Below are 27214 nucleotides of genomic sequence, written 5' to 3' on the forward strand. Positions count from 1 at the left end.
AATTAAGCTTCAATTATATAAAACACTAACAAAATACTTGTACTACTACATAAAGTGGTCTGTGATATGTAACTCCCATCACACTGCGGTCACAGAACAGCTGGAGAGCCATCGGCTGCAAATCACTGATCCACCATCTTATTGGTGACTGCGAGTGACATTATATTTCTTGCCCACCTCTGATCTCAGATTAGCCATGGATGATTGAATGTTTAGGGGTTCCTGCTGATGCAAAGTATAGCAACCGCACTGCTAGCTCTGTTATAGGACAGGATCGTACCTGGACCGTGTCCTCCGTTGGGGAAGAAAAAGCTGAAATTTACAAGTATTCAGAATTAATTAAAGGGGTTGTCCCGCGAAAGCAAGTGGGGGTATACACTTCTGTATGGCCATATTAATGCACTTTGTAATGTACATTGTGCATTAATTATGAGCCATACAGAAGTTATCAGAAGTTATTCACTTACCTGTTCCGTTGCTAGCATCCTCGTCTCCATGGTGCCGTCTAATTTTCAGCGTCTAATCGCCGGATTAGACGCGCTTGCGCAGTCCGGTCTTCTTCTTTTCGGAATGGGGCCGCTCGTGCCGGAGACCGGCTCCTCGTAGCTCCGCCCCGTCACGTGCCGATTCCAGCCAATCAGGAGGCTGGAATCGGCAATGGACCGCACAGAAGCCCTGCGGTCCACCGAGGGTGAAGATCCCGGCGGCCATCTTCACCAGGTAAGTAAGAAGTCACCGGAGCGCGGGGATTCAGGTAAGCACTCTCCGGTTTTCATTTTTAACCCCTGGATCGGGTTTGTCTCGCGCCGAACAGGGGGGGCTATTGAAAAAAAACAAAAAAACGTTTCGGCGCGGGACAACCCCTTTAAGGAAAGGAAGTAAATGAAAGGGGGAAGAAGAACCCATCTGACAGTACGTCTCCTTGATCGCACATATATATAGTCACATGTATGATATACAATATATACGATTCAACAACCTATCTACTATATACTCTCCTTAAGAAGAGCCTCATGTCAGTCAGGCAGTGAATGAGAAGACATTCCTTACTTCAGGTGCTGCAGATCCTCTTTAAGACTCATCACATCCCCCATGTACTGTCTGCTGCTTCTCATCACATCCCCCATATAATGTCCTCTCACCTCATCCCATCCCCATACGCGTCTGGTCCAGAGATGTGTATACCTGGCAAATTTTAAATATGTCTAAATAAAGGAAGATTATACATTTTATTCTGCAAGCAAGCGTGGATGACACTTTTTCCTGCATGGAATTTTCTGCTGTTTAAGCCCAGGACCGGGGGCAGGTGAAACCGCTTGAGCAAGCAGTGGATCGTGAGACATATGAAGTGAGCAAGCTGACAGCACAGCACACTATTTTCAAGTGTCTTTTTCTTTGGAATTACCCGGCCGGTGTTGCTATGAATAACTTGTTCTGAGGAGACTATGCACAGCACCAAATGCAAGTATACAAGGATTGAGGTAAATTCTACCCATATTTATAAGTGCAGTATCTCCATTATTTTTGGACATTTGCTCACGATCCTCACACTATTTGTAAATGAAAATTTAGCCACTAAGGTATACCATCTATTATTAGTACGTTTTATGGGACTCTAATGTATCTATGTTAATTTTTATTGGTGTTTTCAACAAAGTATGATGGCTGAACAAGAAACAGTTGTCCGGGCCAGGATGCAAAAATTATCCAATCTGTTTCAGGACAATATACAAAGTATGCATCCTGACACAAAGGGGTTAATCCAATCATTAACCAACTATAAGAAATCAGAATTACAGACTTGGTGGGACCAACACTCCCTGAATAAATATTGGGATCTTACAATGATCCCAAGAGGATTGCGTTTGAAAAAATACCAACAACAATTTATGATGATGATTTTCTGTCCAGTTGGAATGATATCCTCTCCGATTGCTCTGCTAAACTGATGAGATTGATAGTTGATAATGAGCAATTAAAATTAAATAAATTGCAGAAAGACATACAAGACATTGAACATAAATTGAGAGCAACTTAGAATTCCACAGAATGGGATAATCTAATACAAAAACAGGATATGGAACTACATAAAATGGAAGAAAAGATAATTCACATAAAAAAAAACAAACTGGAAAGAGACAGACGCGATTACCAAGATGACAAATTTTACAACTGGAGTTCCAAAAGGATTCAAAACCCCAAATCAATTCTCAAGAAACAATCAATGAGAAGTCATACAGGCAATCTGAATAGTGTCACATTCTCCTCCTCAGAGTGGGAAGGGGACACATCCTATGTATCATCAGATGTCTCCAGTGGTGACCCTCAGGTATTTGAAGAACCAACACAAAGAATGCAGACTATGGGGAGACTGTCAAAAAACGAGGCACCGAGAGGGGGCCATATGCCAAGAAGGAGATACCCCAGCCGCAGACCAACCATTCGGAATTAGCGGACAATATAATTGTTTTCACACCCCGTATTCTCTCTAACCAGCAATTGGAAATTATCAATAAGGGTAGGAATTTTGTACCTGACTGCACGTTTGACCCTTTCAATACTATGCTGGACCTAAACAAATTTGTTCGGGACCTCATTGTAAAGAAGTATTTCTGCGAACAAACCAGAATCAATGGGGCAAACAGAACAGCTTCTTAGGAGTCTGCAAAACAAGACGACAAACATGGAGACCTAACAACAAGGGACATTGCCTTTCTCTGGGATTTAGAACAACTAGAAAAAGAACAGATGGACACTGATATGGCACCAGATTCAATTCCAATGCCATCAGATACGAGGATTCCCAATCCCTCTTTTTACCCCAAACATCTCAGAACTAGATGGGCGGATGATTTTCAAAACAGTATGGAAAGAGATCTTAATGACCTATATAGATCCAGTCAAAAGAAAGATGCATCCAAATATAAAAATGTTAACATCTCAGTGTCCCAGAGACGTGACTTACAGAATCTCATTAACGATACTGATTTAATAATTCAGCAATCGGACAAAGGGGGCACCATTGCCATAATGGATAATGCATTATACAGTTTAGGTGTTGAAAAAATACTCAATGATGATAAAACTTACAGAAAATTAGAGATTGATCCCACCGTAACATTCACCCATTCATTGTCTGATTTGATTACCAGAGGGGGCTCAATGGGGGTATTAAGCGACAAAGAAATGGCTTATCTAGTTCCCAAAAATCCTATTCTTGCAAATTTTTATGGGCTTCCCAAGTCTCACAAAAATGTATTTCCACCTCCCATGCGCCCAATAGTTTCGGGACGAGGATCCCTATGTGAGAGACTCAGGCTGTAATTTTCTATCTACCCAATTGCTGTGGTAGTTCAAATCCCCAGATATATTCCTAATAGCAATAAAGTCATTCAAATATTAGCAGGACACAAATGGGGGGCAGATAAAACCTGGGTAACTTGCGATGTCAAAGCATTGTATTCCTCTATCCCTCACCATTTGGCGCTACAGGCACTTGCATTTCACCTTAGCTCTCATGCACAATATAATGATTCTCTAAGAGCCTTTTTGATGGAAGCAACATTATAATGAATGCAAACTTGGGACAACCCCTTTTAAGATCAGGCAGAGAACAGATCACAGGCATGGCTTCATAGGCAATCTGCAATGGAAGCCCTGAGAGTGTGCAGAAGGCCCCCAGCAGCCATTGTAACCGTTAGGGACCTCCAAACTTCGATCGGAGCATTTAAAGGGTTAATATGTTGCAGGCGGGTGTCAGCTATACCAGACAGCATTGTATAGAGTAGAATCGGCCCAGAACCCATTCCATACAAACCCCAAACCTCCATGACTTAACAGTACATCAAGGAGCATTTAGGGGTTAATGTTGTGCATAATTTATATGCGACCTTTATGGTCCCATCTACTTTGCATGTAGTGATGCGACCGCTTTCATCATCATTTGCGATATAACAAGATGGCGGCCTGTGGAGCACTTATTGTGACATCATAGGATGAGAGAATTCTAAACATTGTGACATCACCGCATTCTGATCACGAGGCGAGGACGAAGAGAGAGGATGCAGCGCAGGTAACACCATCACTTTCCGGAAGTCGCAGAGCTGCTGGCTACCAGGCAATGTGCGTGAGGAACGGGCCAACCTAGACGGACAGTAAGCAAGACCCGAGTTCATGGCATTAAGTGAAAGATTAAGGAAGATACTGCGGAACTACCCAACACCACACGCTACCAACCCGCCAAGCATGGACGATCTGTGAGTAGCCCAGCCCATGCCCAGCCTGCGCCCCACCACAAAGCGCCCTCACCCTGCAGGCAGCCATACAGCGCCCTCAGGCCGCAGGCAGCCGCACAGCGCCCTCAGGCCGCAGGCAGCCGCACAGCGCCCTCAGCCCGCAGGCAGCCGCACAGCGCCCTCAGCCCGCAGGCAGCCGCACAGCGCCCTCAGCCCGCAGGCAGCCGCACAGCGCCACCTCAGCCCGCAGGCAGCCGCACAGCTCCCTCAGCCCGCAGGCAGCCGCACAGCGCCCTCACCCCGCAGGCAGCCGCACAGCGCCCTCACCCCGCACGCAGGCGCACAGCGCCCTCACCCCGCACGCAGGCGCACAGCGCCCTCACCCCGCACGCAGGCGCACAGCGCCCTCACCCCGCACAGCACACCCCAGCTCTACAGAGAGATGCTGCAATGAAGCAAGCATTATCCTCCATTTGCTGCGACAACAATTCTGAATGAATGAAGGCTGTAATTCTGGAAGTACTGATCATGTGACCATGACCTGACAACCAGGATCGCTCATTCATCCACTGGAACAGCAAATGATTCTTCCCTTGGACGGGTGCAGTCACACAGCGTCCCACCCTGCGCCCCGCCACACAGCGCCCTCACCCAATAGGCAGCCGCACAGCGCATTCACCCTGCACGCAGGCGCACAGCGCCCCCCCGCTCTACAGAGAGATGCTGCAATGAAGCAAGCATTATCCTCCATTTGCTGTGACAACAATTCTGAATGAATGAAGGCTGTAATTCTGGAAGTACTGATCATGTGACCATGACCTGACAACCAGGATCGCTCATTCATCCACTGGAACAGCAAATGATTCTTCCCTTGGACGGGTGCAGTCACACAGCGTCCCACCCTGCACCCCGCAACACAGCGCCCTCACCCAACAGGCAGCCGCACAGCGCATTTACCCTGCACGCAGCCACACAGCGCCCCCCAGCTCTACAGAGAGATGCTGCAATGAAGCAAGCATTATCCTCCATTTGCTGTGACAACAATTCTGAATGAATGAAGGCTGTAATTCTGGAAGTACTGATCATGTGACCATGACCTGACAACCAGGATCGCTCATTCATCCACTGGAACAGCAAATGATTCTTCCCTTGGACGGGTGCAGTCACACAGCGTCCCACCCTGCACCCCGCAACACAGCGCCCTCACCCAACAGGCAGCCGCACAGCGCATTTACCCTGCACGCAGCCACACAGCGCCCCCCAGCTCTACAGAGAGATGCTGCAATGAAGCAAGCATTATCCTCCATTTGCTGTGACAACAATTCTGAATGAATGAAGGCTGTAATTCTGGAAGTACTGATCATGTGACCATGACCTGACAACCAGGATCGCTCATTCATCCACTGGAACAGCAAATGATTCTTCCCTTGGACGGGTGCAGTCACACAGCGCACTCACCCCGCACGCAGCCGCACAGCGCCCTCACCCAACAGGCAGCCGCACAGCGCATTCACCCTGCACGCAGCCACACAGCGCCCCCCAGCTCTACAGAGAGATGCTGCAATCAAGCAAGCATTATCCTCCATTTGCTGTGACAACAATTCTGAATGAATGAAGGCTGTAATTCTGGAAGTACTGATCATGTGACCATGACCTGACAACCAGGATCGCTCATTCATCCACTGAAACAGCAAATGATTCTTCCCTCGGACTATAAGGGGGGTGCAGTCACACACCGTCCCACCCTGTACCCTGCCATACAGCGCCCTCACCCTGCACCCCGCCACACAACACTCTCACCCTGCACCCCGCCATACAGCGCCGTCACCATGCACCCTACCACACAGCGTCTACTAGCTGTACACCCAGCCAGCAACTTCATTTGGACACCCACACAGCGCCCCCCCTCCAGCTCTACATGTACAATGCCCACCACCATCACACTATCATCAGCGGCTCTGATCCAGGGTTCTAGGACTGATCGCCTTTTCCCGGGGTTAAGAAGGAATTTTTCCCCTGTGACACAAATTGGCTAAAAGTGTCGAGGGATTTTTCGCCTTCTTTTGGATCTGCAGCCTTAGGGAAGCCATAACACTAAAATGTTGAAAACCTTAAATAAATAAAGTCTTTTATAATTGACACTTCTCTTAAGTTTTTATTTTGGAGCATGCGAGAATTTATTTTCTGGTGAAGGTTGATTTCAGACAATACTTTCTAAATAAACCATTTCTTAAATTTATGGAATTGAATCCAAATACATATGGGTGAGAAAATGGTTGTTTGCAGCAAAGTTGTAGCTAGACGGAGGTCAGGGAGGGATCAGAGGGGGCATGTGCCCCAGGTGCCAGGGGGGCCTTGATGAGGTATGTAAATGAGGGATGAGAGGGAGCATGTGCCCCAGGTGCCGGGGGAAGCCTTGGTGAGGTATGTAAATGAGGGATGAAAGGGAGCACGTGCCCCAGGTGCCAGGGGGAGGCCTTGATAAGGTATGTAAATGCAGGGCAAGTGCAACAAACTGAATATTTGCCCCATGTGAAGGCAATTACAGCTCTGGTTTCCACAAAGATATGAATATTAACACGTAAGCCACAAACTGCAGTGCAGCCTGTACGGCAAGCCCAAGGGAAGATATTGTATGTGTAAACCCAGGATCAGAGACACTTGAGATGATCACAGATCCTGGGCATAACCAGACAACCAACCCATCATGTCCTCCTTCCTGATGTGAAGCGATACACTGATTAGTAACACGCAGGGTGGTGAATCCCAAGTGGTTCCCCATTAAGAAAACAACTGCAACCACATTTAGTGTAAACAACGCAACTTTACTAAATGCAACCGCCAACAAGTCGTACAGAAATCTAAAGAAAAGCTTAAACGTTGCAAGCTTATAATACGAGAAAGACTGTTTGTTCTCCTCTACTCTGTTCCTGCTTACTTCACAGGAGCCCCTGTAGAGCATGTTGCTTTATAGATGCCTGATTGTCCTATAATCCCCTATAGTGTCAACATCCCTAAATTAGGCCACTCCCACTAGCCAATCAATCCCATGATACAGCTCTCCCCCAGCACGCATGCTCGCTATCTCTGGCAGTTCCATAGGGATGTAGAAGAAGCAATGTGTATGCTTGACCGCCACTCCATTCATCCATGAAAAACAAAGAACCCCAATTCTTCTCATTGGTAGGTGTACTAGCAACTGGACCTTCACTGATTAAACACTTATTCCCTCATCCTGTGTATAGGGGATAAGTTATAATCTTGGTAGAACCCCTTTAAGGCCCTGGGACCAGAACTGAACTTCATGTGTAGCAGTAAGGAGAGCTCTAAGGCCTCATGTCCACTAGCTAAATGGAATTGCGGAATCCGCAGCGGATTTTGCCCATAGGGAATCATTGGCCATCCACGGTCCATTAAATTGAATTTTGCACCCGCGGATGGCATTTTAAAAGAATTGCATTTTTCATGCGCGGGAGAAAAAAAGCGGCATGCTCGATTCTGCCTCGCATTCCGCGCGAATCAGCAACATTGCTATCACATTGATAGCAATGTGTGCGGATATCTGCATGCAAAAAAAATACCACTTAAAGCAAATACGCGGCAGATTCTGCGCGGATTGTATTTTTCAAGTGGACATGAGGCCTTAGGCTTTGTCCGACACTTCTATGTACCCAGTTGTGTGTCCGCATGGCCTCAGCTGGGGTGGTAGAGATGGCCATAAACATTATATATAAGACGTTTAGTTCAAATTAGTTTTCCATACTAAAGCATTTCAACCTTTTTAAAAGTTACTTTATCTTAACATTTCTCACCTCAACCCATAAAAACATTAAAAGAAGTGCAGGGTAGTTCTGTTGCTGAACTGGAAATAGCTGAACCCACAGAAGCCCTGTGCAACATATAATCACTTTGGTCAAAACTCCCTAAACCACTTAGGGGCACCTCACAGTGTGAAGTGAAATACATTTGAACCCATTCTTCTACCCTAAACCACCAGGAAAACTAGGAGATAAATGTACGAGGCTGGGAGACCGACCACCGGGACCTCCAGTGATCACGAGAATGGCAGTCCCCTAGCCCCCTTGTGAATAGAGTTATACTGCTAATGTGTGAGCACGGCTCTATTTCCATGGAACTGATAGATAGCCAACCATTTACTACCTTGTTCAAGCTGCAATTGATAAAATATCAATATATATAGAATATATACATCAAAAGTATATGTAAGGAATATGTTGGCAATTAAAGGGTTATTCCGTGCTTTTACCATTGATGACCTATCCCCAGGATAGAGCACCAACAGTCAACCAGCGGGGATCCGCCGCTCAGAATCCCCGCTACATTAGTTTATCCTCTGGCTCACTGTCAGTACAGCGGGGCTGGATATAGTCATTGGTAGTCAAGGCTAGAAATGCAATAGATAGCTTCCCCCCTCACCAAAACCAACAGGAGCGATGCCTCCCATTTCACCTTTGGCTCTGACTGCAATGAGAATCCGGAAGTGTAATTGAAAGCATCACTCCCACTGATCTCAATGGGAATGAAGCCACCTACCACACTCCTGACCCAGACCACCAATGACAATGTCCAGCTTGCTGCACTGACAAGCCGGACAATCAGCTGATCGGCAGCGAATCGAAGTGGCGGACCCCAGCTGGTCAACCACTGACAACCCATCCCGAGGACATCACATCCTCAGCATTAGCCTGCAATACCCCCTTATAGTGGAAGGATTGATTTTGGGACCCACTGACACAAGAGAAAGGACAATAAAGCAGACAGAAGTATTAAAAACAAATAAAAAGGTCCCTTCCATTTCTGGTCTATAGCGGTCTCCAAAAACTGCCATCGCTCTAGAGACCCAGAGCCCATTGTAAATGAAGCCCTGGATTTCTATCGAGGCAGGAGTCACGTCAAATCAGGGTAAAGGTCCCAGGCATCTCATCAGATCCATAGGCGAGCCTCCTGCCCATATACTCTCAGCCCGTCTTATATACTATTTACAAAAATGGTCTACACGCTCGTGTGCACATAGACATTTTATTGTTCATCGTGCTGACTCATCTTAATTCACTATTACCACTGGGGCCGCTATGGGGGGTTGGGGGGCACTATTACTGCTTAGGCAATTGTGGGGGTCGTTGTTACTGCAGAGGCCACTGTGGGGGGTCACTATTACTACAGAGGCCACTGTGGCGAGTCACTATTACTGCAGAGGCCACTGTGTGGGGGGGTCACTATTACTGCAGAGGCCACTGTGGGGGGGGGGGGGGGGGGAGGGGGGTCACTATTACTGCAGAGGCCACTGTGGGGGGGGGGTCACTATTACTGCAGAGGCCACTGTGGGGGGGGGGGGTCACTATTACTGCAGAGGCCACTGTGGGGAGGGGTCACTATTACTGCAGAGGCCACTGTGGGGGGGGGGTCACTATTAATGCAGAGGCCACTGTGGGGGGGGGGTCACTATTACTGCAGAGGCCACATGTGGGGGGTCACTATTACCTCAGAGACCACTGACGGGGGGGGGTCACTATTACTGCACAGGCCACTGTGTGTGTGTGTGGGGGTCACTATTACAGCAGAGGCCACTGTGGGGGGGGTCACTATTACTGCAGAGGCCACTGTGGGGGGGGGGTCACTATTAATGCAGAGGCCACTGTGGGGGGGGGGGGTCCACTATTACTGCAGAGGCCACATGTGGGGGGTCACTATTACCTCAGAGACCACTGAGGGGGGGGGTCACTATTACTGCACAGGCCACTGTGTGTGTGTGGGGGGGGTCACTATTACTGCAGAGGCCACTGTGGGGGGGGGGGGGTCACTATTATTGCAGAGGCCACTGTGGGGTGGTCACTATTACTGCAGAGGCCACTGTGGGGGGGCACTATTACTGCAGAGGCCACTGTGGGGGGTCACTAAACTGCAGAGACCACTGTGGGGGAACACTTACTGCAGAGGCCACTGTGGGGAACACTATTACTGCAGAGGCCACTGTGGGGAACACTATTACTGCAGGGGCCACTGTGGGGAACACTATTACTACTGGGGCCACTGTGGGGAACACTATTACTACTGGGGCCACTGTGGGGAACACTATTACTACTGGGGCCACTGTGGGGAACACTATTACTACTGGGGCCACTGTGGGGAACACTATTACTACTGGGGCCACTGTGGGGAACACTATTACTACTGGGGCCACTGTGGGGGACACTTACTACTGGGGCCACTGTGGGGGACACTTACTACTGGGGCCACTGTGGGGGACACTTACTACTGGGGCCACTGTGGGGGACACTTACTACTGGGGCCACTGTGGGGGACACTTACTACTGGGGCCACTGTGGGGGACACTTACTACTGGGGCCACTGTGGGGAACACTTACTACTGGGGCCACTGTGGGGAACACTTACTACTGGGGCCACTGTGGGGAACACTTACTACTGGGGCCACTGTGGGGAACACTTACTACTGGGGCCACTGTGGGGAACACTTACTACTGGGGCCACTGTGGGGAACACTTACTACTGGGGCCACTGTGGGGAAGACGTACTACTGGGGCCACTGTGGGGAACACTTACAACTGGGGCCACTGTGGAGAACACTTACTACTGGGGCCACTGTGGAGAACACTTACTACTGGGGCCACTGTGGGGAACACGTACTACTGGGGCTGACGCCAGGAGCAGTGGCACGAGACGGAGGCATGAGCAGGGGGCTAAAGGGGACAGCGGAGCAGCTCAGCAGCCGATACCAGCACTATAAGAGCAGTGAGGGCTCCCACCCACTAGCGTTTTTTTCTCCACTGCGCTGCGAGAGCAGTCCGAAAAACCGCTGGGATATCGCTGCGACAGTCTTATCAATGGGGCCAGCGGCAGCAGCGCTAGCCCCATTGAAAAGATATGGAGAATGACGCGGACTTCTGCCACAGCTGTGACAGCTGTGGCAGGAGTTTCCTTCTTCCCCGCGGGGACCGCGGGGATAAAGGAGCTCTCTGTCACAGCTGTGACAGCTGTCACAGCTGTGGCAGAAGACAGCGGCATGCTATCCCATTGCTTTCAATGGGATCGACACTGCTGCCGATCCCATTGAAAGCAGTGGTTTCTGATAAGCCCTGCAGAATGATTATCGGAGAAGGGCTTGAAATATAAGCCCTTCCTCAATAATCATAAAAAAGTGGTTAAAAAAAATAATTAAAAAAGTTACTCACCTCTCCTGCTGTCAGCTGCGTCCTCCGGCAGAAGTCAGCGGCATTCTCCATATCTTTTCAATGGGGCTAGCGCTGCTGCCGCTGGCCCCATTGAAGAGACTGGCGATGTCGCAGCGATATCCCAGCGATTTTGGGATATCTGCCTGCGTTTTTCTCGCACTGCAATGCGAGACTTTAACTTTAGAATCGCATCGCAGTGGAGAAAAAAAAACGCCAGTGGATGGGAGCCCTGAGAGTGTGGAACTCACTGCCTGAGGACATGGTGATGGCAAAATCCAAAGAGCAGTTTAAGAGGGGACTAGATGTCTTTCTAGAACGCTATGATATTACCCTGTTGTACCACTTCTAGCTTGGAAACAAGATGTGATACAGATCGGGCATGGAAGCTTTTGTACCTTGTTGTACCACTTCTAGCTTGAATATAAGATGTGACAGGGGCAGACATGTAGACTCTAGTACTCTGTTGTACCATCTCTCGCTTGGATACAAGATGGTTTACAGGGGGCATGGAAGTCCTAATACACTGTTGTGCCATCTGTAGCTTGGATAGTAGATGTGATACAGGTGGGCATGGAGGCCCTAATACCCACCCTGTTGTACCGCTTCTAGCTTGGATACAAGATGCGATATAGGGCGGGCATGAAGGCTTTAGTACCCTGTTGTACCACTTTTAGCTTGGATACAAGATGTGAAACAGGTGACTATGTTGGCTCTAGTACCCTGCTGCACGGCTTCTAGTTAGGATGCAAGATGAGACACAGGCAGGCATGGAGGCTCTAGTACCCTGTTATACCACCTCTAGCTTGGATACTAGATGTGATACAGGCGGACATGGAGGCTCTAATACCCTGTTATACCACCTCTACCTTGGATACTAGATGTGATACGGGCGGGCATGGAGGCTATGGTACCCTTTTATACCACTTCGAGCTTAAAAACAAGAAGTGAAACAGGTGTCTTTGGAGGCTCTAGTATCCTGTTGCACCACTTCTAGCTTGGATACAAGATGTGATATAGGCAGGTATGGCGCCTCTAGTACCCTGTTTTAACACTTTTAGCTTGAATACAAGATGTTAGACAGTTGTCTATGGAGGCTCTAGTATCCTGTTGTCCAGCTTCTGGCTTACAATATGTGAAAGAGGCGGGCATTTAGAATCTAGTTCCCTGTTTTACCACCTCTCACTTGGATAAACGATTAGATACAGGTGGGCACGGTGACTCTAGTATCCTGTTGTAACAATTCTAGCTTGGATAAACAATTTGATACAGGTAGGCATGGAGGCTCTAGTACCCTGTTGTGCCATTCTACCTTGGATACAAGATGTCATGCAGGGGGTATGGAAGCTATACTACGTTGTTGTACCACCTCTAGCTGGATAGCAGATGTGACACGGACGGGCATGGAGGCTTTAGTACCCTGTTGTACTGCCTCTAGCTTAGATACTAGATGTGATACAGGCGGACATGGAGGCTTTAGTACCCTGTTGTACTGCCTCTAGCTTAGATACTAGATGTGATACAGGCGGACATGGAGGCTTTAGTACCCTGTTGTACTGCCTCTAGCTTAGATACTAGATGTGATACAGGCGGGCATGGAGGCTTTAGTACCCTGTTGTACTGCCTCTAGCTTAGATACTAGATGTGATACAGCCGGACATGGAGACTGTAGTTCCCTGTTGTACTACCTTTATGGTACCTCCACATGGACACTAAAATTGCATGTTTTTTGCTCTATGCGAGAGTGAGTAAAAAAGCTGATTCATGAAAGCAATGCCTTTCGATGGTTTCATTTACAACTGTGATGTGTTCTCAGTTGCGATAGCCAAAAATCTTGGCATGTTTTATTTTTCGGCTTTTTTTGCATCAATAATATGAAGCCATCTTTTCATCGATTTCGGTGTAAAAAGGCATGACCACTTTACAAAGCAGATACACATTTGTCCTTTCACTGCATTTTGGCACCGACCAAAAATGTAACGCCCATGTGAAGGCACACTAAGCTTTGATAGCAGATGTGATACGGTTGGGCACGGAGGCTATAGTACTCTTTTGTAGCACTTCTAGCTTAGATATGGACTCTATGGGTATATGGACTCTAGTACGCTGTCGTACCATCTCTAGCTTGGATAGCAAATGTGATACCGGCAGGCATGGGGGGGGTTTAGTAAACAGTTGTACCACTTCTAGCTTGAATACGAGATGTGATACAGGCAAGAATGGACGCTCTGGTACCTCGTTGTACCACTTATAGTTTGGATGGGGAGCATGTACATGCCATCACCACTCTGGAGGCAATGGTGAACGGGGCAGCAGTACCCATCCAGGAGATGGGCGTGGGTCTCAGTGATCTCACCCCCACCAATCAGATATTTTGCGCTTACAAAATAACTAATGTGTTATAAATATCTATCTTGGGAAAAATCCTTTACATGAGCAAACATAGAAGATTTTCATAAATCCCGTCTTACCGTCGGCTGCATAGCGCTTCTTCTCTTCTACATCGTTTGTGAGATAAAACATGTCGCTGTACGCCGGCGCCAGCCTCCAGAGGAAGTCAACCTTATTTCCGTACTGAAAAAAGACAAAAAAAACTTTCATAACGTGATCTAATTCATCACAAGCTGAAAAAATCTGAGCAGAGAAATGATTAAGTGGGGCCATGATACCGGAAAACACTTCGTACAGGAAACCCAGTCAGTAGGTATATTATCTTGTACATGAAGAAGTGTTGCATCATTTATGCTGGAGGTTTTCCCGAAAACAAACTATTTTTTTCTGGAAAAAAACATTAAAATATACTGAAGTAATGTTCAGAATGTCACTACCAATTCCATCCCTAAAGGGGTTCTTATGAAGAAGACTTCTGTTCACGGGGCTTATGTAATCCATAGAGTGTCTCCCGCTAGGAGAGCCAGACCGGCAGATCCAGCCTTTACACGTCAGCATCTGCGCTAAGTTGCATATAAAAGCCGTTCCAGTATGAGGGAGCGTCGCATTGTGCAGCGGAGGTCACCTTGCAGCTGGCACTGCTGTCAATTATCCGGGCCCATTCGCTGTAATCAAAAAGGAGCTTCTACGGCATTTCCTTACAGCGGCCCGAGCGGTAATCTCAGCTCCTTCAATCCTGGAATTCGTTCAGGGACTGAACCAGTTAATGTATATGGAAGAGCTAGGCGACGAAGGAGCGGAGGGACCCAGGCTAAGTAATCAAGCTTGGGAGTTGTGGAACACGTACCGTGACTCACCGCAGTTCCAGCTGGCGGTGGGATGGTGAGCGATGGGTCTCGGGGGGTGCGGGGAGCCGGCGCCGCGACAGATATAACCAGACGACTTTTAACAGCCAGACCCACGTGGGGCTCTCCCCCCTTTTGCCTTCGTGCTGCTTTCTCTACTCCTGAGAGTCTCTTTTTCTCCCTTATCTCTAATCTTCCCCTAAGTACCTTATGTGTTTGTTGGTCCTTTTCAACGTTGGTTAGCAATTTTGATGTTTGAGAGTACATCTAGTTAAGAGTTGAACGGGTTCAGCAAGTGTAAGAAAGTGCTGGTTACGAGGGCCTAGTGACACACCTTAATTACTTTAGAAGGCGGCCCGCAAGATTTCACCAGAAGGACCTTGTAAATGATGATACAGTTTATTCAGTTATTGTGACATTTGTCATCAAACCCCCAATCACAAGTTGTGGTCCGCGCAACCCGCCATAAAACCAATGTTATCTATTTCTCTCTATCTGTTGTTCTGTTTTATATGTGATTAATATGTGAAAATTCCAATAAAAACATATTAAACATAAAAGCCGTTCCATCACAGCTTTTATTATTGTTTATGGTAGGCGCCAATCATCACAACTGATCTTGTGTTATAATGTGTTTGTGCACGGGAGGCGACAGAATACAGCGGGGAGCAGAAAGCTGTAAGAGCATCTGCATGCTTGCCGAGCGGACAGCCACAAGTACAAGGCTGCTCGCATTGAGGTCTATGGACAGCCCTACAGCCGCTATTACATCTCCCTACAACCTTTACGTATTTGTAGTCCACTTAAAGGGGTATTCTGGTTTTAGAAAAGTATTCTGTTACACTTGTATCAAATCCTCGAGGTTCTCAAATCTTACAGCCATTTTCCTTCTTTACCTTCAGTGGATAAAAACCCGTCTTGGTCTGAAAGACCATTTTCATCCAACGATTTGCGCCTTTTTGGAATATTAATGACGGTGACAGATGCCGGGTAACGGCAGATACCTGTCGAAAAGTTAATCTGCGGTGTTGGATTTCTGGCAGTTGTCGGGTCATTAAGAAGTTGTTCCTGTTTAATGACAGATTTGCATCTCATTAACAGAAGCCCGGGCTCGGTCTCCGATCATGGAACAGATCCTTCAGTCGCTTTGTTCAAATTGCCATTTAAAATCATGTATCATCATCATCACAGACAGCAGCCTTCACAGGCCAACCGCGAACGATCGGTCGTTAACAAAGGCCATCTGAAACCCTTAAGCCCCATTTACCCACAAAGAGGATCGATAAAAATACAATCAAAAGATAGGATGATTGACAGTCCGAGCGATCATTTTGGATAAGCTGCTAATGGGCACTAATAGCCATTAGTGGATTATTAGATTCATTTGCATTAACATGAGCATGCCTTTGATGTATGCAGATAACAGCAGGTGATCTGTTCTCTGAACACAGCCTCTTTGTTCTGTCACAGGACTGCAGCTGAAAACAATGTTATCAGCGCTCCTGTGGAGAACTCGAGATGCGGCCACCATGGACTTCAGGCTCAAATTACATTGCGTATGAGTAGCGTTTATACGCAAAGTTACTAAGCGACACAGCGGGAAGTAAAAAATGAACAAGGAAACTGCGTGTGTGAGATACGCTGTCATGCAGAGTCAAAAATCGCTGCCGTACACCGGGTTACACAGCGGTAAAGCTCTGCAGTATACACACAGCATTTCACAACACGCTCTTCTGCGCCCGGCCTTTAAGTGCTTGCAACAAGTCAAGCACATGCATGATCTGCACAGGACCACGGGAGATTTTATACTCTGGGAGTAAACAGTGAAAACTTCTATTAAATGACTGCAAGCAGAGGTCTTGTAAACGGAGGAATTCATATAGAAATTATATCAGAAGATTGTAACTCTTTATTATACAAGGGATTCCTTTTATTTGCTGAGATTGAAATACCCTTCTAAGCCTTCAGTCACAGATCTTGTATGTCCAGGTCATTCAGACGGAGCTCCCGGACACAACAATAGGCTTTCATTAGTCAAATGGAGACAAAAGGTCTCCATTTAACTAGGTTTCCGTTAGTTTCTGGCCAGATAGAGCCGTGTAGTCGACTAAGTTATTCTGTCCGGCACAAATGTGGGAAACCAACAGAAACCTGCTGAAATGAAAACGTGCAGCTTTGGTCTCAGCTTTAGTAATGGCCGCCTATGGTTTTGTTCAAGGTCGCCAATGAAACCCATTTGAGGATTCAGACAGAACCAAGAGACATAAAGAGATTTAGCTAAGTCTTAAATATACAATGTGAGTCCACAGGATGTGCCTTATCGGTGTGAAAAGAACTGTTCCAGCGAGTTGCTTTATGGATGGACTACAATAAAATGAGGATTGCAAAGTTTTAAAACTTTGTGGGCAGCATAGGATACGTGGAAGGTGGGGAAATACTTTTCTAGAATGTGACTTAGTACTGTCATGTAACATGTGATTTGGGCTGAGGGGGCATTCACACACAGCGTATTTTAGTGTGGTTCAGCACCAAAATCAGTAGAGCATTTGGTGCACATTTTGGTGCCATTTTTGCCTTCGGACCTGCAGACGATTTCACCCTCTCAATGGAAGATGTGAAGTCTGCTGCGGCTCTATGGTAAACTCAGCATCTAAATCCACACCAATAATCCACATTTGGAAGCAGCTTTTGGTGTATATTTTTCATTGCAGAATATCCACCCCAATTCTGCTAGGTGCGCCCGTACCCTTAGAGAAAGCCTGTTCACGCACCCCGAGCAACTGACAGCCCCCCGTACAGTATATGTATTAGGCCCACAGGAAGGCAGTTCTTTCAGTACCTTTTCCTGCTTGTTCAGTAACACTCTGAAGCCGTCATGTTTATCGGACTCGGAGCCTTTGTGGCTGCTATCCGCTTGCTGCAGCAGAGGCTGAAGTTCAGCTTCTTCTTTGAGGATTTTAGCCCTTTCGACTTTGACAATTCCCACTCCAGGCTCGTCCTCTGATTCTGCTTCTGGGTCAGTCTGAGCAGTGATGAATCTGCAAGAACATAATAGGAAATTACAATGTATCATTCTCTACAATGTTTATTATAATGGTTACTATGAAGATGAGTGACGGCTACATGACTGCGACAACCATCACTAGTACTGAGGGATGTAATACAGGGAAACAGGAAATAACCTATAATAAGGATGGAAGATGGATCCCCAAGGCTGTAAACACTGAAACCATTCACTTATGTTTGACCTCCTGTGGCATCACATCATACTGCAGGAGCGATCAAAGCATTGTAGGTTCTTGTTCCCTATGGAGGCTAAAAGAAAAAATGAAAAATAAGATCAATTAAGTTTACTAAATTATGAAAAACAAAGTAATAAAAGTTAAAAAAAAACGACCTTCAACCATATTTATAATAAAAAAAAATATAAATAATAAAAGCAAAAATACATATTTGGTATCGCCATGTCTGTAAAAGTTCAACCTACCAAAGTATCACATTATTTACGCCGCACGGTGAACGTCGGCAGAAAAAAAATAAAGAACACCAGAAATTCGCATTTTTGTTCACACTGCAATAAAAAGCGATCAAAAAGTCTTATGTATTACAAAATATCAGCAACGTAAACTACAGGACGTCCCGCAAGAAATGAGGCCTCGTACAACTGTGTCAACAGAAAAATTAAAAAAGCTATTGCGCACAGAAGATGGCGGTAGAAAATAATTTATAAAAATTAAATGTCTTTGAAAAAAATACAAGTAGTTCAGCAAAAAAAACTATAAAGTTTGGTATGGTAGTAGTCGTACCGACCTACAGAATAACGTTATGTCATTATTGTACCAGTTTGTAACAAGACGCACTGAAAGATGGCGGAATTTCACTTTTTCAGTGCATTATATGGTAATTTAAATAATACCATTGAAGAATAAAACTTGTCTCGCCCTCACAAGCCCTCACATAGCGACGGCAAGGGATATATAAAGGGGTTACAATGCTTTAAAAGAAAGGAGGAAAAAACAAAAAAATGGAAAAACGAAAAAAAAAAAAAGCTTGGTCTCTAAGGGGATAACCTCCATAAAAGCATCTCCGCCCGCTACACCCAGATCTGCACTGGCGAGGGCGCTGCCCATTGTAACCTATGGAAATACACGCCATGTATCTGGATGATGGACACTTATTGACTGCAGCAGAAAATGACCCTCACAAGGCTTTATTATTCCTCTCATTAGTACAATTTATGGTTTATCCCTCCAGCGGGTTTGTTTCAATGTCCACACAACTGTAAGTTTTCTAAAACTCCAGAAATTTCTGATAAACTATGGGCACCACTGCCAACCCAGACATGAAGTGCCATCCTTGCCCCATCTACTAATAATGTGGCCCTAGAAGAACCAGCCATGAATTTCTCCATTTCTTTGGGCACTAGACCATCACTCAAGGTGCCCACATCACTGTGTATATGGCAGAGAAGAGTACTGGCAAGCAAAGTACTGGCAGCTTCACTGACCTTTGACCTCCACTCGGCCAACTGCCATTTCCTTTCAACTGACGACGGCAGCGGTTGGATCGAAGACTATTGGATTGAGAAAAATGTCGTCCAATGGACATAGAGATGCCGAAAAGCGTAAGAGAGAAGAGGAGTGCGTGAGCGGACTCACGGAGATAAAGAGGAGGAGGAGCGGAGAGGAGGAGGAGCCAAGACCGGGCACCAGCCAGGACCCTCTACCATCAGACCGCGGATTTAACATCAATCGCTTCACCGCCCTTCAGATCTTGGGCAGAGGAAGCTTCAGCGAGGTAAGTTATATGACTGTTATTTTCACTACTTCCATTAACTGTGCAGACTATTGTTCCCTGTTATCAGCCATGTAACCCACAGGAGAGGCTTAGGATACTTCTATATGGGACAACTGGCAGGTAGGGACGGCATTACCACAATCATGGGGACTTCTCTGCACATTTCCATATTTCTGGGACTGGTGATGATTGAGCCGTTATAATCACAAGGCTTATTTCTAGATCGCATTCTTATTATAATTCTTGGTGGTTTGTTGCTAGGCAACCGTGGCGCTAAACTTTCCCTGCACTCCGGGACCTCGCTGCTGGACAGTGGGACGTTTCGGTGTCCTTCGGGGGACGGCTCTCTGCACGCCCCTTCATGCCCTGGCATGAGTGCGGGTGTTTATAATGGGATGACGCTGGCGGTAATAAGAGTCAGTAACCCCTGATGGAAAGGATCTACTGTTTTATCAGCAAATAAAAGATGTATTTCTGTTTATGCTTCATTGTATTATTTATATTATGTGCTTGGAAATAGCGATTATTTATTGTTTGTATATATATGAATTTATAAGCTCTTTATGCTCAATGGACAGCGAACTTTTATAAATGTGGGGATTTTTTTGGGGGGGGGGCAGATTTATTCATCTATTGATTGATTGACTTATGCACATGCATTGTAAAAAAAAAAAAACAACGGGCGATGCGTCCGAGGAACGTGCAGAGAGAACATGCTGCAAGTTGTTTTTTTTCCAGCATCAAGATGCTGAAGAAAAAGAGAAAAACAGTCATGATATATGATTCCATTCAAAGGAATGGGGTTCTTATTTGTGCGTCTCGCAGAGTACAAATCTTGCGCGCTCTTCTTGGCCGTGTGAAGGCGGCCTAGTGATAAATCCCCTATGTAATAAATGTATATGACTTTCCCCTCTGGCCGCTGTCAGTGATAATTTCCTATCTGCTTTCTTGAGGTGGTCCTGGCATCTTTCCCCGGAAGGAACACCTTTATGGCCATCAAGGTTGTCGACAGAGAAAAGAGCAAGGCGGACGTCATAAGGAGAGAGCGGCGGATACTACTGAAGGCCCAAGACTGCCCCTTCATCTGCCATCTGTACGCCGCACAGCAGTCAGCAGACCGGGCCTACTTCATCACGGAGTATCTGTCCGGAGGAAGCCTGGCAGCAATGATCAGAATGTGCGGCAGCTTGGACATCAACCATGTGAGGTGAGTAAATGACTAATCAGGAGCCGGGTGTGTGTGGGGGGGGATACTGAGGGCGACATGACAGGTATAGAAGAGTGGAGGACATACAGGCTGCCATAAACAGCACCTCTTCTGGTGGGGACACTATGATGGTGACATGATGTCGGGGGACTGATGTCATGTCATTGATACTACACTCTTCTCTCAGATTCTACACAGCGGAGATTGCTTGCGGCCTCCAGTTCCTGCACCGACGATACATCATCCATCGGTAAGCACAACTTTCCCACATCTCCCCGTTACATTGGTGGAGATAATGTACCCAGCTTTCCCAGAGTTCTGAATTAGGACTGGTTTGGCTGCGGTACATTCCCAAGTCTTCTGTATCACTGAACAGACTAACATTTCTCTTTTTTCTTTGCAGTGACATAAAGCCGGCGAACATCATGCTGGACGGAGATGGACACATCCGCCTGATTGACCTGGGGCTGGCCCAAGACGGCGTTGTCCCGTCTAAGAAGATCAGCGGGGTGACGGGCACATATCGATTCATGGCCCCAGAGGTGCTTCGCAAAAAGGACTACGACGCAGCAGTCGACTGGTGGAGCCTGGGGATTGTCGTATCCTGGATGGCGACAGGACAGTCCCCTTTCTACCACGGCTCCTCCAAGAGAAAGATCATCAAGTCCATCAAAAGAAAGAAGCCAAAATTCCCATCTTGGCTTGATGCGGACGTAAAGCATCTTGTGAAGAGACTGCTGCGAAAGAAGCCTAAGAAGAGGCTGGGTGTCCACAAGAACATCAGAGGTCACCGATTCTTCAACACCGTAAATTGGGAGGAGCTGGAACTGAGAAGGGCAGAGCCGCCATTCAAGCCCTTCAGCAGAGTTCCGAGAAACAGAGACCTGCCATGGCCGGAGGATGGGACACCCCTTCACCCCGTGGACGGATTCTCGTACACTTCACCAAGCTGGACCCGGTAAGATCTTCCTCCTCTAGGGATGATGTTCTTCAGGCAGACCTCTGTGTTCACCATCATTGTTCCTCTAGTGTCAGACAGCACAGGAGGTCATATAGTAACCCTGCTTCATGTCACCATGTCTGGTCCGCAGACTTCTCCCTCCTCGGCTACATTATTATTGCTCCTGTAATTACTATGTCTCTGCTTCTTCTTAGGATGACGAGAAGAATCCGATTGTGAAGGAAGCCACGACCATCTGGTAAGTATCTTCTATATACACCTACACATACCCATCTGTACACCTATATACACCTACACATTTATATCTGTACACCTATATACACCTACATATTCATATCTGTACACCTATATACACCTACACATTCATATCTGTACACCTATATACACCTATACACACAGGACATCTACCATTATATCCATACACTGTAGCAGAACCTCACATACTATAGAAAGATTAATATATAAAGTATCTTTTCTTTAGATCAGATACAAAGCAGATCCTGATACAAGCCATCATGTTACATTAGTTCACTGGTTTATATCCACTGCTGGTAAAATTGACAATTCTGTCTTATGTCTTGTAGGCTCAACCCGTGCCAACTATCTGCTTAACCCACGACTCTGCTGCTGTAGAAGACCCCGGCTTACCAACAACATCCTCTCTCCACCAACTGCATCCTGCATTACCATCATGTAACCCTGAACCCCGACATCCTCCAGCTGACATCGGACATCATCCTCTCCTGAAGACCCTCAACGCCCCCAGGAGCAGCCTGTGCTTGATTGGTAACTGGCGAGTTCAGGAACAATAGCCCAAGTGACTATTATCCCTGAACTCCTGGTTACTAGTAAGACCTCGGCACAGGCCACGTAAGTAGCACGCACCACATACATGAAGGTTAGACACTAGTGTAGACACTAACACATACATAGACACAAGTATACACACAGATAGGTGTAGTTGTCGGCTTTGATCCAGGGACTTGCTCTGATCGCCATATTTGGGGTCAGGAAGGAATTTTTCCAACTTGAGGACAATTGGCTCATACCTCAAGGAGGTTTTTGCCTTCCTCTGGATCAACTCACAGCCTTAAATAGGGTTAGGTCTTATTTATAAGGAATCAGCCACATAAATAACATAATATAAACATAAACAAGCACAATCTTTAGCTGACATCACATACACTAGGGAGGTGAGCGGCTGGCGTTGATCCTGGAATTTATTCTGGTCGCCATATTTGGGGTCAGGAAGGAATTTTCCCCCCTTAAAACAGGATAATTGGCTCTTTCCTCAAGGGGGTTTTCGCCTTCCTCAGGATCAACACAGTCTATAAACAGCTTTAGTCCAATACACTTTATATCTCACACAAACAATAAATGGTAATAGATTTATGGAAACAATAATACATTTTAGAAAGTCAGGTCAGATTTCGGCTTTGATCCTGGGACTTGCTCTGATCGCCATATTTGGGGTCAGGAAGGAATTTTTCCCCTTTATACAAGGATAATTGGCTTTTTCCTATCAAAGGGTTTTCGCCTTCCTCTGGATCAATTCCGCCTCAACATTCCCCATAATAAAATCTACCATTTCCTACAACTAGAAATAAAATGTTCCTTCTCCATAAATCTTTGTGTCGGTGTCTTTATTTCCATTGGATGTCTTATTTAGGCCAAATGCCCAGGGACGGATTATCGCTGCGGAATTCACGGTCAGACACCCACCGCGAATTCCGCAGCAATGTCCGTCCATAGACATGAAGTGTTAAATGATTCTCCCCTGCCCACGAGAGGAAATCAACTGCGATTTTCCGCTCGCAGAGGAGAAGTGCAGCATGTTTTATTCTATGCGAAAAATCTCACGGACGGTTTCCATTGCAGTCAATGAAAGCCGTCTGTCCTGCAATACTTCCGCAGTGACTCAGAATTAAAAGATGCGACATTTCGATTCTTTCACTGTTTCCACTGCAGCCTCTCTACTCTCTATGGGGAGAGATGGCTGCAGCGGAATGCAGGCGGCGAAGACACTGCAAAAGTGTGAAGATTCATTTTTCCTGCAGAAATCTGGCGATATTTCCGTGTGGTCGCTCCATGAGATTTCAGTCCTTTGTGAGCCCAGCCTAAGGGGGGCAATAGTGGGTGCAGGAACGGCTTCTAGGATGGCACAACTGCATCAGTAACAGCATCTGATCTTCCAGCTGTGCGTCTACTCATTACTTATAAACTTCTCATTGTAGAGATGGCAGTATGCATATCTGAAATGACCCTTTAACGAAAGCATTTACACAATGCCATATGCAAATAGGAAGATGGAAGGCTTGTCTAAAAAGTCTGACATTGACTTGCAGGAAAACTGCCCTCCAATAGGTGGCGCTGCAGGGGTATTGTTCCATCTTCCCTACTTGCATATTTCCCAGAGGAGCATGGATGGCCTTATAAGTCTCCTTCCTTACCTTCTAGGTGCTCTCCTTATGGAGAAATGATACTCATCCTGACCCAAAATGCCAAGAAATATCCCAGAGACTTTTTTAAACGCAGTATCACGGATTCATGAGGGTCCCGTGGCGGAATCTGATGCGGAATCTTCCACTTCTAAAAACCGCAGGAGAAATCTGTGGCTGAGCTGCATGTTTCTGCCGCAGGTTTACAAGCAGATTTAGCCGTGTCAATGGACATAATCCACGTATCTGTGTGAAGTAGCGTCAGGTCATTTCACGCATGTTAGCAAGGAAAATTCCGCCGATTTTGCTCTTTGATGCGGCTAAATCCGTGTGCGGATCCACGGCAGAGAAACTGTGGATTTCTGCCATGGTTTTAGGGGAGCTGTCTGTGCAGTAAATAAGCGGCAGAAACATGTGACTTGGCCGCAGGTTACTCCTGCAGTTTTTAAAAATGGAAACGTCCGCATCGGATTCCACCATGTGACCCGAAGATAATAGTAGGTGGTTCTGCTCAGGACCCTCAGACCCTCCTCTATTATCCAGACTGGAGAAACTCTACAAATAATGTCTTTCCTCCTGATAATCTGGCACATCTTGTAATTATATCTATTATGCAGCGGGCAGTGAGGGTCCGGTGCGGCCCACCCCCGTGACTCGGACTCAGTGCCACGTCAAACTTTATAGTTAGAGATGAGCGAGTATACTCAGTAAAGGCAATTGCTCGAGCGAGCATTGCCTTTGCAGAGTACCTGCCCGCTCGAGATGAAACATTCGGGTGCCGGCGCGGGGGAGCGGTGAGTAGCGGCTGTCATCAGGAGGGAGCGAGGGGGAGAGAGGGAGAGAGAGATCTCCCCTCCATTTCGCCCCGTTCTCCCCCGCAGCTCCCTGCCCGCCGGCGGGACTCGAACGTTTCATCTCGAGCGGGCAGGTACTTGGTAAAGGCAATGCTCGCTCGAGCAATTGCCTTTACCGAGTATACTCGCTCATCTCTATTTATAGTATATTTATTCTGAAAAGATACAGTGTTTCAGTATAAATCACCGAAATAAAGTGACAGTATACTTCTTTTATCTCATTAAGCCCAAATCACCTAAAAATAATCTTAAAACTAAATTTTATTAAATTTGTGTTTAACAGAATGAATGGACAGACTCATAGATGTAGACATAAGGGTAGACCCGGGTCTATGGCTGGCCACCAAAGGGTTACACACCTTACAACCTATTCCCTTATAGCTGTATAGGGCCGGAGAACCTACAAATCCATGGATGATGCATCGGTATAACATTGTAGCTCCGTGGCGCTGTACCAGGGATGCCAGGGAATAGGAAGGCACTTGGTGTATAAATCTAAGAGCCTTTTGTTTTGTTGGTCCTCCGAGGGGATTGTCTGTATACTCTGCCTGGATTATTGTAGTATACAGCGCACTATTTGCTGCGGACGCCAACAATAAATGCAGCGCTGACTTATGGGTCCATTCTATCCTGTAATAAGCCACGTTCTCAGCTATTTTTTCTTTGGTGTTTAACCCCATTTCCTTATACCCGCTCCTCTCTTTTATCCTGCGTTATTCCCAGCAGGAGGAATAAAAGAAGGTAAACCCTTGTATGCCAGGGGGAGATTTACACCAATGATGGACATATAGTGGCAGCATAATGACAGGTGCGCTATTTGGCGTTTATACCACGCACAATGTCATTTCACTAAGACAAATCGCCTCCTCAGTTTCTAATAAATTAATAGAGAGGAAGGGGTTAACATGGAGACAGCAGAACGACAGGCACGCCATTTTAGCGTTTATTCCGCGTGCACTGTCATTTTTTCTGAAATAATTTGTCTCCTCAGCCTCTGATAAATGAGTAGAGGGGAAGGGGTTAACCACTGGTGTCTGTGCTCAATATCCCAGTAATAGGTTTCCAAAGTTTGGGGTACACAGAGACACCAGAACGACAGGCGCGCCATTTAGTATTTACCAAATACTAGCATTCTCCCCAGCTCCCGATAGAGGAGTGGGGAGGAAAGGGTTAATACCAGATGTAAATGGTCCGTATCAATGGGAGAAACCCTAGCTATCTCTCCCAATGCTGAGGAGCAGCGCTGTCCTAGAGCTTAGTGGGAACCGATGTAGCCGCATGATAGATGGTATCAGGCCGCCGGCTACACTGGGCTAGCTGCAGATAACGTGCCGACTACCTCATCTAGATTTCTGGTCACCGCATCGGCGCAGCTATGCCTTGATTTGAAATAAGCGTTTGGGTAATGAATAAGCCACCTATTCAAGCTGGGGTTTGAATGCAGAAGTCATATGACGCGAATGTTAGCCAGACCAGATGTCTTTAGGTACTATATGTACACCGTCTTCTTTGGGCCACTATATATTAACAATGACCGTCCCTTTAAGGTGATTTCCTCTCACAAGATCCCTGTACAATTATGTAGATCTCCACAGACATGGATTGCACTTATATAGGCAGTCATGAATCTCCCTTAATTGAGGCAAATATAGCCAGCACTTTATGGGGACTGAGAAGGGGTTAATCCTTAGTAGAAGCCAACTTACTAGTTGTGGCTTCAGAGACTGAAGAGTTAAGGGGCTCGGAGACCCCAGTAAGAGCGGAGGCACAATATATAGAACGGCCGAGGGGAGCTGTCCTGTGCTGATCCCCATGTGGAGTAACAGGGCGAACAGACGCCCTCCACAATCAGGGATCTCACGCTATAGGGAGAGAAGGGAAGGGGGATGTCCAGTGCTGATCCCCATGTGGAGTAAGAGGGCGGACAGATACCCCACACAATCAGGGATCTCACACTATCGGGGGAGAAGAGAAGGGGGATGTCCAGTGCTGAACCCCATGTGGAATAACGGGGCAAACAGATGGCCTCCACAATCAGGGATCTTACGATATATGGGGAGACGGGAAGGGGGATGTCCAGTGCTGATCCCCATGTGGAGTAACGGGGCGAACAAACGCCCTCCACAATCAGGGATCTCACACTATATGGGGAGAAGGGAAGGGGGATGTCCAGTGCTGATCCCCATGTGCGACTCTATTTATTTATTAGAAACTGAGCAGACGATTTGTCTTAGTGAAATGACATTGTGTGCGGTATTAATGCCAAATAGTGCACCTG

At 46.6% G+C, this 27214-nt stretch overlaps 1 pseudogene; it reads right to left on the reverse strand.

Annotated features, from left to right (window-relative positions):
* Positions 1–27214, reverse strand: part of LOC136620148 (regulator of microtubule dynamics protein 2-like) — a 79674-nt pseudogene that overhangs the window by 50060 nt on the left and 2400 nt on the right.

This window comes from Eleutherodactylus coqui, chromosome 3, assembly GCF_035609145.1.
Source record: "Eleutherodactylus coqui strain aEleCoq1 chromosome 3, aEleCoq1.hap1, whole genome shotgun sequence".
Lineage (NCBI taxonomy): Eukaryota > Metazoa > Chordata > Amphibia > Anura > Eleutherodactylidae > Eleutherodactylus > Eleutherodactylus coqui.